Source organism: Scyliorhinus canicula, chromosome 11 (genome assembly GCF_902713615.1).
Source record: "Scyliorhinus canicula chromosome 11, sScyCan1.1, whole genome shotgun sequence".
NCBI classification, from domain to species: domain Eukaryota; kingdom Metazoa; phylum Chordata; class Chondrichthyes; order Carcharhiniformes; family Scyliorhinidae; genus Scyliorhinus; species Scyliorhinus canicula.
In genome coordinates, this window is record NC_052156.1 from 42,371,268 (window position 1) to 42,392,775 (window position 21,508).

Here is a 21,508-nt window from a genome sequence, read left to right on the forward strand (position 1 = left end):
TGTTAAGAAAAGTGTGTGTTGATTCAAGAGGGAATCATTCCCAGTGAAACAGTAAACTAAAAAAATCCATTTGTTTGTTACATTTGTATTTATTTAATGTGAATCCACTCCAGATTATTTGAAAAGCTGAGCACAAACATCGTGTAACATGAAAGATTAAACCTCTTCCCTGTAATGTGCTGAAGAAAGGCTAAATTGATTTTAAATAGCGTGTGGTTTACCGAGGAGAACTTGGACAGGTCAATTCAGTTCATTTTGGGCCTGTGTTACACAGAATACCACTGCCAGTTTCACCGACCACAGGATGGCTCGAGTCAGAAATGAAGAAAATTATGTTATTTGGAATTTGGGGCTTGAATATATTGCTCGGGCAAAGTGTAAGAAACTTCCTTACACATCTGACTGTGCTATACTAGGCCTAGAACTGCTGGATTCTAATGCTGGATATCGAAACGGGGAAAAATTCTATTCTCCTGCACTTTGATGAGCAATAAATATATTGGGCTGGATTCTCCGTTTTTGGGACTATGTCCCTACACCGTCGTAAAAACTGTGGACTTTAATGCCAGAAAAACTGGCGTGAAAGGGCCACATATTCCCAGCCCGGCAGGGGGCTAGCAGGGACCCGGTGTGGATCTAGCAGTATCGGGGTTTGGAGAATCCAGCCCAGAATACATAGGTTGAGTTAATTTAATGCTTCACCTGTGCCATTATGGGCGGCACAGCAGCACAGTGGTTAGCACTGTTGCTTCATAGTGCCAGGATCCCAGGTTTGATTCTTGGCTTGGGTCATTGTCTGTGTAAAGTCTGCATGTTCTCCCTGTGTCTGCGTGGGTTTCCTCCAGGTGCTCCGGTTTCCTCCCACAAGTCCCGAAAGATGTGCTTGTTAGGTAATTTGGACATTCTGAATTCTCCCTCAGTGTACCCGAGCAGGCGCCGGAGTGTGACGACTAGGAACTTTTCACAGTAACTTCATTGCCATGTTAATGTAAGCCTACCAGTGATAATAAAGATTATTATTATTTATCTAATATACCAAATATTATACTATATATTATAGCCTTCAAAATAGTGATATGTTGTATGCAACCTAAAAGGTTGAGTGCAACTAAAGTCCATTTTTGACATAAAACAGAGATCAATAAAGATTGTTAATAATTAATTACAAATATTATATATAATTTTCATATATCTATATCATATTTCAGTTGTCATAAATGCAATTTTCTGTCACATTTGAACAAAAGTATAAGAAAAAGCAAAATCAATGTATCGAGAAATATCACCAGCAACAGAGATGAATTCTAATTGAATTCACAAATCAAATTATAAAAAGAACGCCGGACTGTCATTAAATTATTCCAAGGATGTGGTGAGAGCAATCAGCATCAGATCAACCAAAACTGGCAGAGCAATTGCATTTGGTGACTTTGTAGGGACCTTGCAAGTTACACACAATTTCACTTTAGAAGCAAACTGATACATTTGGTGTAAGGTTCCAATCCTTATATAAGAGTGCATCTTTTTTATTCACAACAAAAAACACTTAATGTTAAGTTGTTAATTTGCCCTGCTGACTATCTTCTTGGCAACTGCGTCAACTTCCTACACCACTCTGAATTTCTTCATGCCTCATTTCAACTGTCCTTACTAATCTTGAACAAAACTGTCAATTTGATTCACTTGTGCCAGATTATGGACATTTTCTACCATGAACATGTCCTTGTTGGCAATTACGCCTGCAAGAAACAGGGGCATTGCATACCAGTGGCCTGGTTCAAACTGAACCATCATCCCACAGTTGAAAGGACTGTAATCTTGCCCACAGTCCCATCCTGTTCCCCAATTCTAATTTATTCATAATATTTCTAGAATATTTTCAAAATAAGAATATTCGAGCGATTATTTTTATAGTTTTGCAACTCAGACATAAATCAAATTACAGTGGCTTGTAACAGTTTGTGGTTGTGTATTAGCGTAAACACAAGGTAAGTATGGTTGATCCCGCAGGAAGAGGGGACAAACATCCCCAATCAGAATAGTCACCTGGAACGTCAGGGGACTTAATGACCCAATGAAAAGATCTAGAACCTTCGGCCACTCGAAAAGTACGTAAGCCGACAGAGTCTTCTTCCAAGAGACACACCTGAGGGAGAAGGACCGACTGCGGGTAAGAAAGGGATGGGTGGGACAGACCTACCATTCATGTTACAGGACGAGAGCTAGTGGGGTGGCCATACTGATTAGTAAGAGGACGGCATTTAGCACGATGAGGATGGTTACGGACCCAGGGGGACGATATGTCACAGTCAGCGGCGTCCGGAAGGGGCATCAATGGTCCTTGTGAACTAAACGTTCCAAACTGGGATGACACGGTGTTCATTAAAAAGACCATGACAGAACTCTGCAACATAATTCCACTGACTAATCATGGGGGGGGGGGGGGGGGGGGGGAAAGACCGGTGGGGGGGGGGGGGGGGGGGGGGGGGGCACAGAACCCGCTGAAGGACAGATCAAACCCCTAAAAGGGGAAGACATCAAACATGGCAAAAGAGCTAGGTGCGTTATTGGAGCATGCGGGGGCAGTGGATGTGTGGAGGTTCACGCATCCAGGGGACAAAGGAGTTCTCATTCTTCTCATAGGTACAACGTCTTTACACCCATATTGACTTATTTTTCTTTTAAATTTAGAGCACTCAATTATTATCTTTTTTCCAAATTAAGGGGCAATTTTATGTGGCCAATCCACCTAACCAGCACATCTTTGGGTTGTGAGGGTGAAACCAATGCAGACATGGGGAGAATGTGCAAACACCACATGGACAGTGACCCAGGGCCGGGACTCGGGGATTCGTACCCGGGTCCTCATTGCTGCAGTCCCAGTGCTAACCACTGCACCATATGCCGCCCTCCATACCGACCTCCTTGTGGTGGGGAAATCAGTGCTTCCAGGGATAGTACGAGTAGAATACTCAGCAATTATAATCTCTAACCACGCTCCACACATGAGCGCAGAAGTCCAGACAGGCTTTGTCAAGAGTAGGCAGCAAATAGCAGGCACCTGCTGAATGTGATAATGACCCCATCCGGGGAGAGAACACCAGAGGTGATCATCTCCCTGGACACAGAAAAGGCCTTTGACAGAGTCAAGTGGAAGTACCTCATAGAGTTACTGGAGTGATTTGGTCTGGAAACAGGGTTCACCTCCTGATTGAAGCTCCTGTACAACGCCCGAATAGAGAGCGTATGACAAGCTCTAAATACTTCCAACTGCACAGGGGCACAAGGCAAGGATGCCCGCTGTCCCCGCTTCTATTTGCCCTGGCAGTTGTACCGCTGGGGATCGCGCTCAGATTGGTGACATATTGGAAGGGGATCCAGAGGGGGGAAAGCGAGCACAGACGCTCACTCTATGCGGATGACCTGCTCCTCCACATTTCGGATACACGAGGCAGCATGGAAGGGATCCTGAAAGAGTTTGGGGCATTCTCATGCTACAAACTCAACCTCAGCAAGAGTGTAATTTTCCCGGTGAACCCAAAAGGGAGAGAGACAGAGCTGGGGGGACTGCCGTTCAAGCAAGCCCAAAGTAAATTCCGTTACCTGGGGATCCAACCCACAACTGGACACGGGTCCACAAATGGAACCTAACTTGTCTGGTGGAGGAAGTTAAAAAGGACCAGCAGAGGTGGGACACACGGCCACTCTCCCTAATAATAATAATCTTTATTATTGTCACAAGTAGGCTTACATTAACACTGCAATGAAGTTACTGTGAAAATCCCCCAATCATAGAATTTACAATGTAGAAGGAGGCCATTTGGCCCATTGAGTATGCACCAGCTCTTGGAAAGATCACCCTCCTTAAGCCCTCACCTTCACCCTGTCCCGTAAACCAGTAACCCCACCTAATCTAAGGGCAATTTAATGTGGCCAATCCACCTAACCTGCACACCTTTGGACTGTGGGAGGAAACCGGAGCACCCGGAGGAAACCCATGCACACACGGGGAAAACGTGCAGACTCCGCACAGAGTGACCCAAGCTGGGAATTGAACCTGGGACCCTGGAGCTGTGAAGCAACTGTGCTAACCACTCTGCTACAGACGATCTAGGTGAACGTGCTGCCCAGGTTCATCGTCCTGTTCAGATCCAAACCGATCTTCATCCCCAAGACCTTCTTTATCACAGTCGATGAGTTGATCATGGCGTTCGTGTTTGGGGGGGGGGGGGGGGGGGGGAAGGTGAATCCAAAGATCCCCAATAGGGTCCAACAAAGAAACAGAAGTATGGGAGGCCTGGCCCTCCCAAATCTACAATACTACCACTGGGTGGCCACGGCAGAGAGAGTGAGAAGATGGGTGAAGGAACCACAAACAGAATGGGTGAGGATGGAGGTGAGGTGAGTTCCTGCAAAGGGACGCCCATACAAGCCCTCACCACTATGGCATTCCCATCCCTGCCAGCCAAACATTCAGGAAGCCTAGTGGTAGTAGCCACACCCTGCACCTGGAACCAACTGAGAGAGCACTTTAGTCTGACTGAAATGTCCAATATGGCCCCCATCTGCAGCAACCACAGGGTCGCGGCAGCCACGATGGACACCAACTTTAAAAGGTGGAGACAGGACGGAGGGACACTGGCAGTTAGGGACTTCTGCACAGACTAACGATGTTAGGGAACTGATGGAAAGGTTGCAATAGCTCAACAGGAACGAACTGCTACATTTACAAATCAAAATTTCCTCCACGGGGGGGGGGGGAGCGAGGTGGAGCAGTGGTTAGCACTGCTGCCTCACAGCGCCAAAGTCCCAGATTTGATCCCGGCTCTGCGTCACTGTCCGTGTGGAGTTTGCACATTCCACCCATGGTTATGTGGATTTCACCCCCACAACCCAAAGGTGTGTAGGTTAGGTGGATTGGCCACACTAAATTGCCCCTTAATTGGAAAAAAAAATTGAGTATTTTTTATTTAAAATTCTTTCATATGGAAATAAAGGATAATGGAAAAAGTTGCATGGAATCAAATAAATCCTCACCTATTCTCATTGCACAGAACTTCAATCTACGAACACAATTCGCATTCTCTCCCAATCTGAAGAAATCTAATACTCAAACCTCTCCCTGTTGTCTCAAACATGGTACATGCTTACTTGAGCATACAGCTGTCTGGACCTGTTTCAGCTTGTGATGCTCAATAATATAGTTAATCCATGTTAAATTTCTTTGAGAATATTTTGTTCGCAATTTTGTTAAAATGAATTCTAGCATCTCAGCCGAATTGATAAATAATTAAATAATCTATGCAATGATAGGCAAATAGAATGTTTGATGTTTGGAAAACAAAGGTAGTTTTAAGAGATTTACATTTGTATTGGTAAACATAAGAAATAAGGTATATTTTTAAATTAATTTAATTTAGCGCTTCTGTGTCTGGAAAGGTAAAATCTACAATTAGTGCTGGACAAAGCTGTTTGTATGTGTTAGGGTTCAATTCCAACTGTGATTCTATTTTACTTCGAGAGGGCTACAGCGTGAAGAATAAATGGACCAGCAGAGGTATGTATGCATTGTTTAGCAACTGAAGGAACTTTAAAGGGCAGAAAAGCTTTTAAGTTTTAGTTTTAGCTGGATATATTGCAGTTAAAGTCAGGATACCAAGGAGTGAACTTAACTCTGCCAGGAGAACCTGGACAGGACAAGGGAGTTGCAAAGATGCAGGCTTCCGAAGGAACAAGATACAATACGGATAACCAGCGAATTGGGACAGAAAGAATGTCTTAAGATGACTGAAGTTAAGAGAGCAGAGACCAAGGTACTGTTCATAAGAATTCAAGGAAGAGTAATCAAGATGCTCTCCGTTAAAGAGACATTTGCAGTAACTAGATTTAAAGTGGGGCAGCAAACGTCAGAGGTAAATAAAATGTTTGATGCCGTTTTACATGAGTCTGAAAATCGAGTTAAAGCAATTATGAACAGCTTGTACTGCAGTCAAGACAAATATATTTTATGGGGTTGGTGTAAAAACTGGACTGGGCTCACTTTTAAAAGTGGAGCGGAAACTGGGAAACCTGGACGTCACTTCGGAATGCAAACCACTAAGGGAAAGCATTATTATGAGAAGATTTTAAAGCTTGTCCTTGGAAACTCTCATGTGACAATCTTCTTGGGGAATTCTGAGGAGAAATCCACAGACACTAACATGGGTTCAGAGTGGAGTGTATATTTGACCACAGTCATCTTGTGTGTTTAAAATGGTCTTTAAGTGTTAATGGTACCATAGTCGTTTAAAGATGTCCTTTGTAATCCATGTTAATCTTAAAATATGCATCAATTTGTCAAGTTAAGGGGAAGTAAAGGAGAATTTTATGATAATCCAACTTTTTATGTTTTTTTCTTGTTGTTTAAACTAATTGGTTGTCCTGTGACTCCGCTCCGTCTCTCCATGTTTTATTTGAAAAAAGTAAAAGCTACTGGCTTTTGAACCAGAATTCCATTCCCGTCCAGTTATAACACCAACTGGGATGGTAGCACAGGTAATATTTACATAACTTACTTTTGAAATATAAACATTGGCAGGGGCATACTGTTCCTTGGCAAGTTCTGGGCTGCTCAAACTCTGCTTGAATTTTGAAAGCTGTATTCAAGTCGCTGTAAACTCTCCAAATGCTGATTTCCATTGATGTATTTGTATGATGGCATAGTCTTGCAGTACGTTTGCTTCACAAAGCCGAACATCCCCGAGGTCTCCCCATTATTCAATCTCTACCTTCACTCTTTTCGACATGTGTTCCATTCTGTTTGCACTAAGGGCTGTAGTGCTTGATGTAGACAGTGTCAGTTAACTTGGGGTCATGACGCAGCGAATGCACAATGCATCCAGGATTGGGCATCTGAAATTCTTTAAATCAGCTTCTCAACATCTTTAGCAGGATATAATGGAGAGTTGAGATAGAAATACGAACGTTCGTTGTTAGATTATATATCATGGTTTAAATTATTTTTATGGTATAGTTCGATGTTAAAATAATCAGAGTGAACACAAGTAGGAAATTAATTAGTTTATTAATGTCACATGGAGGTAAACCAAATTCAATCCAAACTGAAATACCAAGGTATTTTTTCTCAAATATTTCCATCTGATTAAAGTTAACATTCTTTATGATTGCTTTGCTATAAAAAAACATGAAATTTAAAATAATGATAAATGTAACAGCCTCTATTGCAGGGTAGTTAACTTACCGGCGTCAGAAAGGAAACTCTCTTAAGTAAAAGCAGACATTGCAATGACATAATGTTCCCAGGACATTCAAACATGACAGTTCTCTGTGTGACCTATATCTCTACAGTAAGAGGGGCTCTGCCTCTTAGCAGACAAACAAGTAATTAAAGACCATTACAAAAGTTGACGTCCGCAGTTATTGCACTTACTATTTAACGAGAGTACGAGCTTCTATACCTTAAAAACTGACCTAAAAATCATATATATAAACATCACAACAATAACCTCCCCAAGGTCCTGATTTTGACTTTTACAGTTTATTAACATGCCGTATTAAATAATTGGACACGTTGTTTAAAACGTGTTGTAAGCATGTTTCTGCAAGACTCTTTAAATAAGGGTCATTTCTAACTATCGTCTATTCAAGACAGAGGGCGATAATTTTTTAGATATGAAAGATATCGAGGTACACAGTGGGAGTGCGGGAAACTGCATCGGGGCAGGAGATGAACCGCGATCTGGTGAATTGCTGAGCAGCTTCGAGGGGCCGAATGGCCTCCCCCAGCTCCCATTTCCTATGCAGGAGACTGCAAGTTACGGTCTGTTCAAACCCGGGCATTGAGAGCATTTCTGCATTCTGATCTGTAAAGATCATACATAATGCTAACTTTAAAACAAGACCATGTTTTTTTTTAATATCCCTGGCGATTGATGTAATTAAATATTGAAGATAGCTTCTCACCCTCCGGGCACAGCTGAACTTTGTAACTGTAACCATGCAAACCGACTCGCGTGTAACACTCCAATATGCCAGCAACTCCACCTTATTGCAATGTAATAAGTGCCATGACTTCATGCTGCCTTCTCCCCTGTTATATGTGAAGTGCCTCTCACTTGTATCCCGCGGTACAAGCGCTGATCCAGGAGCTGCCAAATCTACTGGAGCACACGCTGTGAATGGGGCCCTCAGCCCTGGGGCTTCCAACATTACAGGCAATCAATACATGAGCCACCGACTTCAAACAAAAAACACAGAACTGCTCCCCCCACACCATCCCCAACACTGTATTCTGTGCTCCAGTCACAACATCAGCACTGACTTGCTTCTCCGGATTTGTGTTTTATTCACCATATGATTAACAACAGTTAAATGAATAAAAGCTTCTCGCCATGCATTGCGGTTTTTGAACAAAACAAGACCTTGAGATGGGCGTGGGAGGGGGACACAGACAATCCGTCAGAGTCAGGCTGCAAACCGGCTCAGTTGCTGCAAACAAAAAAACACCCAACACACCCAAATTGGCCACTGAAATTCGGCCAATGAGGTTCTCATTCTCAACACATGTAACCGGACCGAGGGCTATCGAGTCCTAGAGATCTGCAGCACGGATCATGTTTAGATCACATTGTTTAAATAGGGTGCTTAAAGTTTTGAACAATTTAGAATTAGAAGACGCACTGATATTCAGCCCAGACCTTTTTGCTCCCATCTCTCTCCACAGATGCTGTCAGACCTGCTGAGATTGTCCAGCATATTGTGTCTGTGTTTCAGATTCCAGCATCCGCAGTGATCTGCTTTTATCACACTGAGAATGGGATTTGGACAATTGCAGTTCCACAAGTTTATCTGTATTTGTGCAAAACTGCAAAACATAGATATTTGCTTCCATCGGTGTGCAAGGTCAGTGGAAGGAAGGGGTTAATTTTTTGGGGGGGCTTCTGTTAAATGAATGAACATAGCGATGGGATTACGTAATATGTGAGAAAGACGAGCTAGCGTTGTGTGCGGGATCAGAGTTGAAATCAGCTCCAGTTTCTCGCTGCTTTCCAGCACCCTGTTTAAAAACAGGCAAGCGCTCTCAAGGAAACTCAAAGTAGCCTTCAGCGCAGGGAAGATCCCAATCTACCAGTGGACCCGTGCCGCCCCAGAAAAAAAGGGGAAACAGTTTGTGAAATCCAGTTGCCCCCAGCGCCGGGGTAAGTTTTACCTCTTGAGTTATGTTCCAGTCCTTTTATTTTCGGAGAACAAAATCTGTGGTTTGAATCGCCAGAGAATTCGCGGATTTCTGGTTCATTTCAGATGGTGACACAGTGATTTATATAACAAGATGGCAACAAGTTATGGGAAAAGTTCTCATTTTCTAGAAAGGGAACTATTTAATGAGGAAGCTGGGGTGAGCGTGGGGAACAGTCGACCAGGGGAATAAGCGAGATGCGAGCCTTCATTAGCAGCGTGTGAGAGGAGAATGGAATTTATTGCCATGTTTTTGCAAGAGTAAATAAACGTTACCCCCAATAGATAAGAAGTCGGAAGAATGTGGATTGGCTCAAATGAGATTTGTAAATAGCCCCGTGTGGCCTGAGCAGGAACTGGGACACGTGTTGTTGAGATTGTTAGGTGAATATGTTTGGGTCAGGAAGGCTCATTCACCCACTTGGTCCACATTGCAACGTTTAACCTTGAGTTTGGGAAGAGGTTGGTAGAGTCTGTCACTGCTTTTGTTAATCAAGGCAAGCAAGCCGCGTCTTTTTTTTAATTTATAGAATGTTGTTACATAAATTAGACCTCCGAAAGAGAAGGTTAATTTGGGCGATTCGTAATTATTTGATCAGCAGAGTTAGGACCACGATTTCGTTACCTTCAGAAAAGAAAATGGCCAGAAGACCATCGCTATCATGTAATCTGACACGCGCGCGAAAAGGAAGTACTGTAGCCTGTTTATTAGAAAAACGGACAGGTTAATGCTTTAAAGAAATTGTATACTTTACACGTTGAACAATGACGGTGGGGGTGGAACTAAGTCATGTCGTGTCCCGGGTCACTCCTGAAATTCAATGCTGCTCACTCTACTTGGGTAAAGGTCCCTTTCTTCAGCAGAAGGCTCAGAGACCCGAGTGAAGTAAGATGGGCATTTTCAACCCAGCTCAGAAGATATGGGAAACCAGGAGACAAAAAATCATGAATCCCGCTAAATTCATTATTCTGTCAAGATGGGCTCTCCCGCCTTTGGAAGGAATGTACATTGGGAATGGGCTTCCTCCTGACAGTGATGGGGAATGTTGGGAACATCAATGTTGATGGTGTTAAGTTGTCACCGGGCAATCTTCCTCCTTAACGCCAGCTACAGGCAGCTAGTGCTCGGTGTGGGTGGGGGGGCTGAGGCATCACCGAGTCTAAGATAACTTTCGCCATGCTCCAGCCACACTGTTTACAGGCCAGCCTTCAATCAGAAAACCTTTACATTCCAATGTGAGGAAATCTCCTCTCAGATATGATTTTCGCAGACGTTCTGATAACAGTCAAGAGGGCCAATTAAAAGATTTGAAAAAAATAATAGCATTAAACCCAATCAGCACTTCTCACTGAGGCACACATTCTTCCCGCCTCATCTTGCCAGGAGCGAGCGAGAGTGGGTCGATATTGTGAGGTGTGTATGCTCTTCTGACCTCATGCTGGAGGGGTGACGGAGGGCCTGGGGTGCCGTGGAAGCAGCACTAACCCAATCCAGGAGACGGGGCTTTACTTCGTTTTTAACCTCGCTGCTTTTCTGACAATACCCGATGCGACGTCCTGGAAAACGTGGATACCTTTCCCTCAGCACTAAAATCCACCTCAGTTGGTGCAGAAGTGGAACTGATGAATGAAACAAAAAATAAGCCTATTTTTTTTTTAAACATTAACGTCACGTTATAAAGTTTGCCGTCTTGTTTATTTTCATGGAAGGGGTTGTTGTTTGAATGAATATCGCTTATTGTCACGAATAGGCTTCAATGAAGGTACTGTGAAAAGCCCCTAGTCGCCACATTCCGGCGCCTGTTTGCTGTGTTAAAGTGAAAGTCTAAGACATGGAAATATGTTCATCCGATCTTGTATGAAGCTCCCTCTGCTGATTGTCTCAATGGTTTCCCGCGAAACAAACGGGACTCATTTTAATCGCTCTTTCTCCAAACATCATGGATTGGAATTTAATACTGCGAACAAACACATTCTCATGGGGGAAAAAATGTGACCAAATATACTAGTGATCACCGAGGGGATGGGGGTATTATGAGGTCTCCAGGTGATGTCTGTTTACTCTTCTAGTCAATCAAGTTTGATTAGAGTTGAACAGACTTAATAAATCATTAATTTATCAGCACAGTCATTATTAACACGCCCCCTTATTGGGTGAGCATGTTGAATGCCAGCAGTGCCAATTCTTAGATTGAATAGATGACAGAGTAATTTCTCCAGTTTAAAAAAAACTTGCTTGAGTTTTGCATTAGAATTCGCTGTTCAGATTGAATAATAGAATTCAGCAATGCTGCCCCTAACCATTTGTTTCCATCCTCTCTCCATGAGGTGTCCATTTATCTATTTCGCTGCTGTCGCAAATTCTTTCTCTCTAGCTATCTTATCTGCTTCTCTGGTGTCTGTCTCCTCCCTGTCTGTTCCTCTGCCTTGACTCTCTCCCTCTCTAACAACGGGCGTGTCGGTCTCAGTAACTGGTTATCTGCCGTGTCTTTCGACCTCCCTTTGTCTGATGTTTCAAGCCAGCCTCTTCCTCTGGGGCTGTGGACAGCAGTCCTGCCCCAGCGCCGCGGTCAACCCATTGTTCACTTTAATCAGGAAGTTGTACATACGAACTGCAACATATTTCGGCGCCACCGCCCAGGTTGGACTGTTCGGAGAGGGGGATGGGAGGGGAATAGGTCTGATTTCGGCCCATATTCTGTTCTCAGGGCTGGCCTGCTCTCAGTTAGAGGAACAGGCATTGGCTGAACAAAGCCCCAGAGAGCAAGTGCAGGTTGGGACCCTCCTCAGATCATAAAATCCAAAGTGTTGCATCTCTGTGCCCCCTTGGGAAATCGCAATATTATCCACACATGCAAGGCGCAGGCTCTGTCGCTACATTTTTTTTCAGATTATCTACACGGAACATCGTACAAGATGTGGAATGGGAAGTACAATTTCAAAATCTGCCAACCACAGTAAATGTGGGTGGGGCTGAGGATGTAGAACATACACAGGAAGACATTAATAAACCTGCAGAATGAGCATATAATTGGCAGATGAACTTCAATAATTTCAAGAAGGAATTAGATATAGCTTTTGGGGCTAAAGGGATCAAGGGATGTGGGGAGAAGGCAGGATCAGGGTATTGAATTTGATGATCAGTCATGATCATAATGAATGATGGAGCAAGCTTGAAGGGCTGAATGGCCTCATCCTGCTTCTATTTTCTATGTATCCATGTTTCTAATATGGATAAGTGATGCGCAGGTAGGAAGAATAAGGAAGCCATTTAATGCTTGGAAAGTATGTGACTCAATAGGGCAGAGGAGCAAAGGGAAGGTTGGCTACAGACCAACAAATAACTAAAAGTAGTGATGCAGGATGATAAGGCCATTAAACATGTTTTATACAGCTCCATCATAACCTCCCAGCCCTCATAGGCTTTGCCTTGGCTAATAAATACAAGTATCCCATTTATTATCCACCTTATTTAACTGTCCTGCTGCCTTCAGGAATCTTTGGACATGTACCCCAAGGCCCCTCTATACTTCCTTAGTGCCCTATATCCATTGTATACTCTTGCCTGGTTAGCCCTCTCAAAATGCTTCTCGCACACTTTTCAGAGTTAAATCTCATTTGCCATCATTCTGCCCATCTGACCAGCCCACCTATTTCATCCTGTAATCTATCTTTCTTCCTCACTATCCACCACACAACCAGTTTTCGTGTCATCTGCAAACTTACTGATCTTACCCCACATTCACATTAATGTACATGACAAACAGCAATGGACCCAGCATCAATCCCTGCGGTACACCACTGGACAAAGGCTTCCAGTCACAAAATCAACTTTTGACCATTACCCCTGCTTCCTGTCACCAAGCCAATTTTGGATCCAACTTTCCAAATTGCTTTGACAAAGGGTCATTTGGACTCGAAACTTTGCTCTTTTCTCTCCCTATAGATGCTGCCAGACCTGCTGGGATTTTCCAGCATTTTCTTTTTGGTTGCCAAATTGCCCTGGATCCTATGGGCTCTGACCTTCATGATCAGTCTCCCATGTGGGACCTTGTCAAAAGCCTTACATATGTCCATGTAGTCTACATCAACCTCATCTGCACCTGACCACCTCCTCGAAACATTCAATTAAATTTGTTAGACATGATCTCCCCCTGACAAAGCCATGCTGTCTTGATTAATCCTTGCCTCTCCAAGTGGAAATTAATTCTGTCTCTCAGAACTTTTTTTCAATAATTTCCCTACTCCTGATGTTAAATTCACTGACCTGTAATTACTTGTTTTTTCTTGACTTCCCTCCTTAAATAATGGTGCCACATTAGCTGTCCTCCAGTCCTTTGGCACTTCTCCTGTGGCCAATGAGGATTTGAAAATTAGCATCAGAGCCCCTGCAATCTCCTCCCTTGCCTCAGGCAGTAGCCTGGGATACATCTCATCTGGGCCAGGTGACTTATCCACTTTTAAGCCCGATAAAACCACTAATATCTCCTCCCTCTCAATGCTAATTTGTTCAATTTTCTTTAGATACCAACATCGTCCTTCTCCACAGGGAAAACAGATGCAAAATGTTCATTGATGCCTCACTTACATCTTTCAGCTCCACGTAGAGGCCACCAATTTGGTCCCTAATGGACCACATTTTTTCTCTGGTTACCCTCTTGCCCTTAATATACTTATAAAATACCTTGGGACTACCTTTATTTTGCCTGGCAGTGATTTTTCATGCCCCCTCTTTGCTCTCTAATTTATTTTTTAAGCACCCCCCTGCACTTTCTATACTCCTCTTGGACTTATACTGTTTTGAGCCCCCTGAATCTGCCATAAGCCTCTCTTTTTTCCATATTGAATGCTGTATAACCCTTGACAACCAGGGTTCTCTGGACCTTTTGGTCCCGCCCTTTACCTTTCTGGGAACATGTTGACATTGTACGCTGCCTATTTCCTTGTTGAATGACTCCCACTGCTCTGATGTGGATCTTCCTACAAGTAGTCCATTTTGGCTAGATCCTGTCTTATCCTATTAAAATCGGCCTTCCCCAACTCAGAAACTTTATTTCCAATCCATCCATGTCCTTTTCCATAACGACCTTAAATCTTACAGAGTTATGGTCACTATTATCGAAAGGCACCCTCACCGACACTTCGACCACCTGTCCGGCGTAATTCCCTAAAATTTGGACATGCACTACCCCGTCTCTTGTAGGACTTTCTACGTGCCGAATCTCTTCTGGGTGCGCTTTAAGAATTCCAACCCCAATAAGCCTTTCACACTTTGCGTATCAACATTAATATTGGGGAAGTTGAAATTCGCTACTATTATTGATCTATTATTTTTTACACTCCCTGATATTTGTCTATGTATCTGCTTTTCTATCCCTCCCTGACTGTTTGGGGGCCTATAATACACTCCCAGCAACATGAATGACCTCCTGCTGTGCTGTGATTTCCAGCAAAACCTGTGTGCACTGAACTGTTTTTAGGACAATGTGCTCTATGGGAAGTGACCCAAAAAATTTAACCCACTGCCCTTTGTCTGATTTCTCCGTTTGGTTTAGGCCTGATTGAACTGGCTGATTTTGGCATGTGAAATCCACAAGTTGCGTCACCTTGAGTAAGGGTTGAGGTTGGCTCTGACTGAGGCTTTCACAGAGCTGTCACCATTACACAAAACCTGAGTCCAAAGCACAGTCCTGGCATTCCGCTGCCAATGGGTTGGGCCCCATAACTGTCAAGCTGATGTGATTGCTGTATTTACTCTATTGTAGTTACATCACTGTGTGGAAGAGAGGGGAAAGTCCAGATTGCTATTAACCAGCTCCTCCTCTCTGTCTATGTGCTGGATTTAGTTTCAAAGTCCAGCTTCTAGCCATGCTTATCTTGGGGATAATTTTCACTGACAGGACGGACTAGCTTATTTAAATTAAATTCAATAATAAAAATAAAAGTTAAGTTATTGTTTGGTGTTATTGTTTGGTGTCAAATAAATGATTGTTGTTTAATAGAGTACAGTACTCATTGTAATTTTAAAAGAATCCTTTGTTCACATTTCTACCACCACTCCCCTCCCTATTACATGTATCAGATTCAGTAGCTGAGTCATAACACCTTGCACCTGACCAGCAGAAAGCAGCCCAGAGTAAACTACTTGTCATACCTTTTGCATCTTCCTTGTGAAGGGCTCAAAATGGCACTATGTAATTTAGGGGCTCCAGTCAGCGTCACCCTCACATTACTGGGACATTAACACACCCCACCTTCTGTTTTTTTCTAAAGCGTTTTTGCTTTTTGATTGCTGCAAAACAGAGTGACAGTCTGTCAAAAATGTCAAAATGATCATTTGTTTTTTACACAGCAAGTTTCAAATGGTGTGGCATGCACTGCCTGGAAGGATTGCAGAAGCAGAATTAATAGTGACCTTCAAGAGAGAATTAGTTACGTACTCAAAAATGAACAAAATACAGAACTGGACGGAAAGAACAGGGAGTGCAATTAATTGGATAGTTTTATTCAAAATGTTAGCGCAGGCATGAATGGCCTTCTTCTGAGCTATAAGATTATATTCCACGGTACACAATCAAAATAGTTTCTACATCAGCAGGTTAATAAACATTGATTTTATTGAACTAATCCAAAGGTATGCTTAAGAATGTTGTTTCTTTGAATTAGATTTTGTTCAGTAAAATCAATGATTTGTCAAAGGACATCAATTCAATCACCTCAATACTTTATGTTCCTTGTCGGCCTGTCTGCAGATCAAGAGAAGCTCAGTAGGTAGTCTGATTGTTCAGTGGAATATGTATGATTTGCTTGGAAAAACAAGGACAGCTGCTGCTTTATGAGAGCTTCTTGTTCTGGACCCACTCCCTTACCTTTTACACAATAATTTTCCAGTTTATAATGAATTCTCCTCCCTGCTGGCTCAAGGTAAAGTTATAAGTCACCTCCTTTCCAACCACCTCCTTCGCAAATACCACCACACTCCCTCTTTATTAAAACCTGTTATTTATTGTGAATAAGTTCAGAAGTGAACACACACCTGAACTTTTCAGAATGCAGCATCTGTTTTTCTCACAAATCAAAATCCCCATTGTCATCAATCTTCTTGTGAAAATCAATTAGTCCTCTTAAGATTTTGTCCTCTTACTTCCTGGAGACTAATCTTGATGTACACAAGTGCGAGCAAAACTAGGATAAGATAGAACCGTCTCCATTCCTCCATCCCCCCGCCCCACTGTATTTCACTTGCGTGCATTCAGAACTTTGTTCGTAATTTCTCATCATTATTTTTTTACCCTCATCGTACTTCTTCGCAATCTTCTTGTATATTTGTCCTGCTTGACTTTTCTGGTTATTTATCATATTGTCTTAATTTCTTTCATCTCCTTTATTTCCATTCCTGCTGCTTCCGCCTGCCCCCCTCCCCACCTACGCTTCTTCAAGACATTTTCACATCTCCTGAATTCCTTTTAACTCTTTCTTACATGCCCAAATTTCAGCGGTCTCAGAGTACAAGATAAGCATCACTCATATATACCGAGCTCCACAAGAGGTGTTGACAAAGAAATATGAAAGATTACCTTTCTCTCTGGGCACTGTAAACATTGGGAAATGATGATCTTGGGATTTCTTGTCTGAATTTGAATTCTCACTATAGTGCTCCAGAAGTATTTAAGCTCATCCAGGTTACCCTGATTTTACAATTGAGTGGCGTTCCTAGGCTCCTTATGAGTCAACTATATAATGCATCATAAGAGTCACAGGTAGGTCAGACTAGCAGCTTTCTGGGGCGGCACGGTGGAGCAGTGGTTATGGTGCCGAGGATCCGGGTTTGATCCCGGCTCAGGGTCACTGACCGCGTGAAGTTTGCACGTTCTCCCTGTGTCTGCATGGGTCTCACCCTCACAACCTAAAGCTGTGCAGGGTAAGGTGGATTGGCCATGCCAAATTGCCCCTTAATTGGAAAATAAAAAATAAATGAATTTAGACAGACAGCTTTCTGTCCCAAATAACATTCCTAAATATTGGTGATACATATTTTCTACTGCCAGCTCACGGATCACCAGATTTATTGAATTAAATTTCACAACTTGCCAATGATAGACCTTAACTTGACACAATGGGTTGGCAGTCCACTATGATAACCAATTTATGATAATACCTGTGCAAACTGTCAATGCTACTTCAGATTGAAGTTTAGAGCTGTAGCAAATCAAATTCTAATTGAATATTGTGAAGAGCATTTAGTGCCTTATAAAAATTACATCTGTTAAGACAGATAAGAACAAGGAAAAACGAGAAACATTACTTTACATTTAAAAAGATGTTTGTCAAAAAAAAAATTATTACTGACACCCTGAGAAAAATAATGGCCGCGATTCTGCGGAAAGATTTCTAAGTGTGATAGTGAGCGAGAACTGCATTTAGCTTCCCGGCGCTCAACCCAGCGAGGCCGGCAACAGAATACAACGTTAATTGGTCCAGTTAACGAGGCCTCACAGGCTTCTCGCCACAAATGAAGGCTCGTCAGCCGATGCACCGGGACCACGCTCGCCAGGCCCCCCCCCCCCGCCAACATGGTTGAGAAGCAATTAAACAGCACTTGCACAGCCAGCCCCACTCAGCTCGCAGCCATGGCACCAAGACGACTGGCCCCAAGGTTTGGAGACGCGGACCTGGGGAGGCTCCTAGATGGTCAAGGCCAGGAGGGATCTCCTATTCCACTGAGGGTCCCGGAGGGTGAGCCACAGGGCAGCCAATGCCGCCTGGGATGAAGTGACAGCGGCCGTCAGCTTTGGAAGGATAACCAGGAGGACAGGCCTCCAGTGCCGCAAGAAGCACCGGGCAGCATACGTGAATCGATACCCCCTCCTGAAACCTTACCACCCCCACGTGACCAGCCCCCTCACCCTCTATTTGCCCCCCAACCCACACTTCACCCCCTCCCTTCACCCCAACCCTCCCTTCACCCCAACCCTCCCTTCACCCCCCTCTTCACCACCTCCCAAACCTTCCTTCACGCCATCTCCCCCCCCACCAAGGTGAACCACACGTGTGATGAGCGATGCCCTCTTTCTGTCTCTGCAGGAGAAGCTGCACCACAATCGTCGGGAGAGGGCCCAGACTGGTGGAGGGGTGCCGGTTATAACAATCCTCACGACATTCGAGGAACTGGCTCTGAAGGTTATGGGGTGGCTGAGGACAAAGCGGTCACCAATGCAGAGGTTGCCGCATGCCACAAAGGTAAAGATCCACCAGGCCCCACCCAGAGGACCTGTCAAATGTGAGTTGTTATTGCCATACAGATTGACCCATCCCTCCCACTGACCACGTGTTCATTCTTCCGCAGGTCCTCCAGCCGATGGCACCAGCCCATCCGGGATGGGCCCCTCCGCTGCCTCTCATGGGACCACCTCGGATAGAGATCTGAGGATGCCACAATCGATGTATCACAGCTGCCATCACCATCCTCCACCAGCGCACAGACACTCACCTCGGTGGGCAATGTTAGTGGACAGGCTTCTGGGGCACAATCTGGTGAGCACCACACAGTCGTGGATGCAGGAACGTCCAGGGGAGACAGCAGTTGGAGGTCTGCTGGATCCCAGGACGCAGCTGGGTCCCAGCCAGATGCTGAGCCTGTGGAACATGCTATCCCAGAGCTGATGCAGACAATAGGGTGCAGCCAGGCCATTCAGAAGGCGATGTCAGCGACACTCCAGCAGGTTCATAGCTGATTGAAGGAATCCCAGAGGCGATGGGCACAGGAGATGTCGCCGGCAATGCAGCACAAAGGCCAACACTGCTAAGGTGGTGACCGCAGTGAAGAGCCTGGTGCACAATGTCAGCAGTATTAGTGGAGTCCAAGGCGTGGCTCAGTTGGTGACGACCATGGGTGAGGGCCTCGGTAGACTGTCCGACTCACCTGGAGGACGTGACCCTGTACTAGGCTGACCATGATGAGGCGCTGCGGGATATGTCCTGGTCTCAGATGGGAATGGCTGGGACACTGCAGAGCTTGTCCCAGTCGCAGGTGGGCGTTGTCGAGGTGCTGCAGAGCATGACCCAATCACTAAGGAGTATCATCGAGGGCATCGACACAATGGTGCAGACAATGGAGAGCCACCAAGGCTAACAGGGCCAGATGATGCAGGGCCAGATGATGCAGGGCCAGATGATGTTGGGGCTCAATCCAGCGTCCCCTCCGTCCCGAGGTGAACCTCAGGGCCCTATGGCCACTGAGCGGGAGGAGGGGGTATAGGTTGGCAACTCGGACACATCCTATGGACTGGCAATGGTGGCCACCAGTTCCTCCGAAGGCCACCCTTCTGTTAAGGCTGCATCTCGCAGCCAGTATCAGAATAGGGCGGCATGGATGTAGATGTGCCGCCGTCAAGTGCGTGGGGGAGGGCAGCATGATGGCGCAGCGGTTAGCACTGCTGCCTCATGGCGCCGAGGTCCCAGGTTCGATCCCGGCCCTGGGTCACTGTCCATGTGGAGTTTGCCGGGTCTGCATCGCAGAACAAAGAGCCAGAGGCATCATACCAGTTTGACATTCTCTCCGTGTTTGCCTGGGTTTCACCCCCACAACCTAAGATGTGCAGGGTAGGTGGATTTGCCACGGTAAATTGCCCCTTAATTGGAAAAAAAATGAATTGGGTACTCTAAATTTATTTTAAAAAAGAGGAAAAAACAAAAAAAACGTGAGCGGGGGCCCTCTGGCCCTGGAGCCCCCAGAGGATGCCCGCCACAGGCATCGAAGGCCACGGGACAAGGTAAGCAACCGGCTGCGTCCACCTCTGACGTGCATCCCGGGGAAACACCAAGATGTAGTGGTAGAGCTAGGAGGGTCAAACACATTGAGGATCACTGAGGGCACCGGGGGGGGGGGGGGGGGGGGCGGGTGCAGGTGAGAGGTAAGTAGTGGAGTGTGTGTTGAAGGGGGGAGGGGGGGATAGTGGGGCAGCATCATCAGGAGAGTAGGGCAGTGGTGTACTCATGTACAAGAAACTTTAAAATACCCTCACCACAACTGGTATGATGCCTCTGGCTCTTTGTTCCGAGATGCGGGTCCGACAACCAATCCCATGTCCCATCCCCTGAGACATGGCCCCTCCGCCCCCTCATGTCCCCCACCCGACACGCACTGCCCATGAACACCCAGCCGCGGACGTGTGCCTGGGGCTGGGGCCCATCCCCTGGGTGTTCGGATGTTGGCTGCTGCGTCTGTGGTGCTGCCGCCTGCAGTGTTCAAGCACAGTGTCCAGGCATCATGGCGTGATTGGGATGCTAGGCTATCAGCCCCACGTGCCAACCACAGGGATACACTTGAGATGTGTGATGTGCTCACGTAACCACAATTGCCAATTCCCATTAGTAATAGCCTTCAGCTGCATGGCCAGAAGCTTCCCTGGTCCGTGGGAGCTCTGGGTGATCATTGGGCAAACAGGCAGGGACTAGGGTTGGCCCCGGAAAGGGAACACACAATCCAGGGATTGGCATGGAGGACTCATGCACAGCCGACCCCCCACCCCCTTCAGCCCCCCTCCCCGCCAGCAGAACCACCCTATGGCAGCCCACCCCAACTGGGGCTGCACCCCCCAGTTGTCCCCCTGCTCATGTCCTTGTTTCCCGTAGCGGCCCATCTGCCAGGTTCACGCTTTTCAAAAGGAGTACTCATCGGTTCCAGCATGACCACCTGCTGGGGAGGCCGCTGGATTGCAGAGACCACATGGGGTGGCTCTCGTTAATCGTATGGAAATAGGGCTTAGGTGGTGATAATTGGTTTCTCACCACGCTATGGCGGGATCCCGATTTTGCCAAGGGAGCATCGCAAACGGTTTGACGCCTGGTGCAGTTCTTGTTTTTGGCCCCTCCCGCTATTCACCAGCCTCATTCCGCTCTCGCTTGAACCAAACAAGGCAGAGAATCGTGCCCGTTATCTTTATGACTAAAGTAAAGCTAAGTATATCTGTATTTAGTACCAGACAGTCTATGGATGATAAATTGTTAAAGTGTTCATTGATTTGAAATAAAAACAGGTTCTGGTACACTTTACAAATGGTGATAGATTTTAAAATTAACCTTCATTATCTCACAAAATCTTTCACTGTAATGCAAGGTAAAGCCTCATGGTAGCACAGTGGTAAACACTGTTGCTTCACAGCATCAGGGACCCAGGTTCAATTCCTGGCTTGGGTCACTGTCTGTGTGGAGTCTGCATGTTCTCCCTGTTGCTGCTTGGAGTTCCTCCAGCTGCTCCGGTTTCTTCCCACAT

At 45.2% G+C, this 21,508-nt stretch overlaps 1 protein-coding gene across 5 annotated transcripts in view; it reads left to right on the plus strand.

Annotated features, from left to right (window-relative positions):
* The first annotated feature begins 9,031 nt into the window (after window positions 1-9,031).
* LOC119974035 (filamin-B) overlaps window positions 9,032-21,508 on the plus strand; it is a 179,682-nt gene continuing 167,205 nt past the window's right edge. For 2 of the 5 annotated variants that reach the window (XM_038812855.1, XM_038812856.1), the window contains exon 1: window positions 9,042-9,197. The gene's annotated coding sequence lies outside the window, so the exon portion shown is untranslated. Of the gene's footprint in view, window positions 9,198-21,508 lie in introns of all 5 variants that reach the window. The other 3 variants (XM_038812857.1, XM_038812858.1, XM_038812859.1) reach the window with 2 other exon arrangements.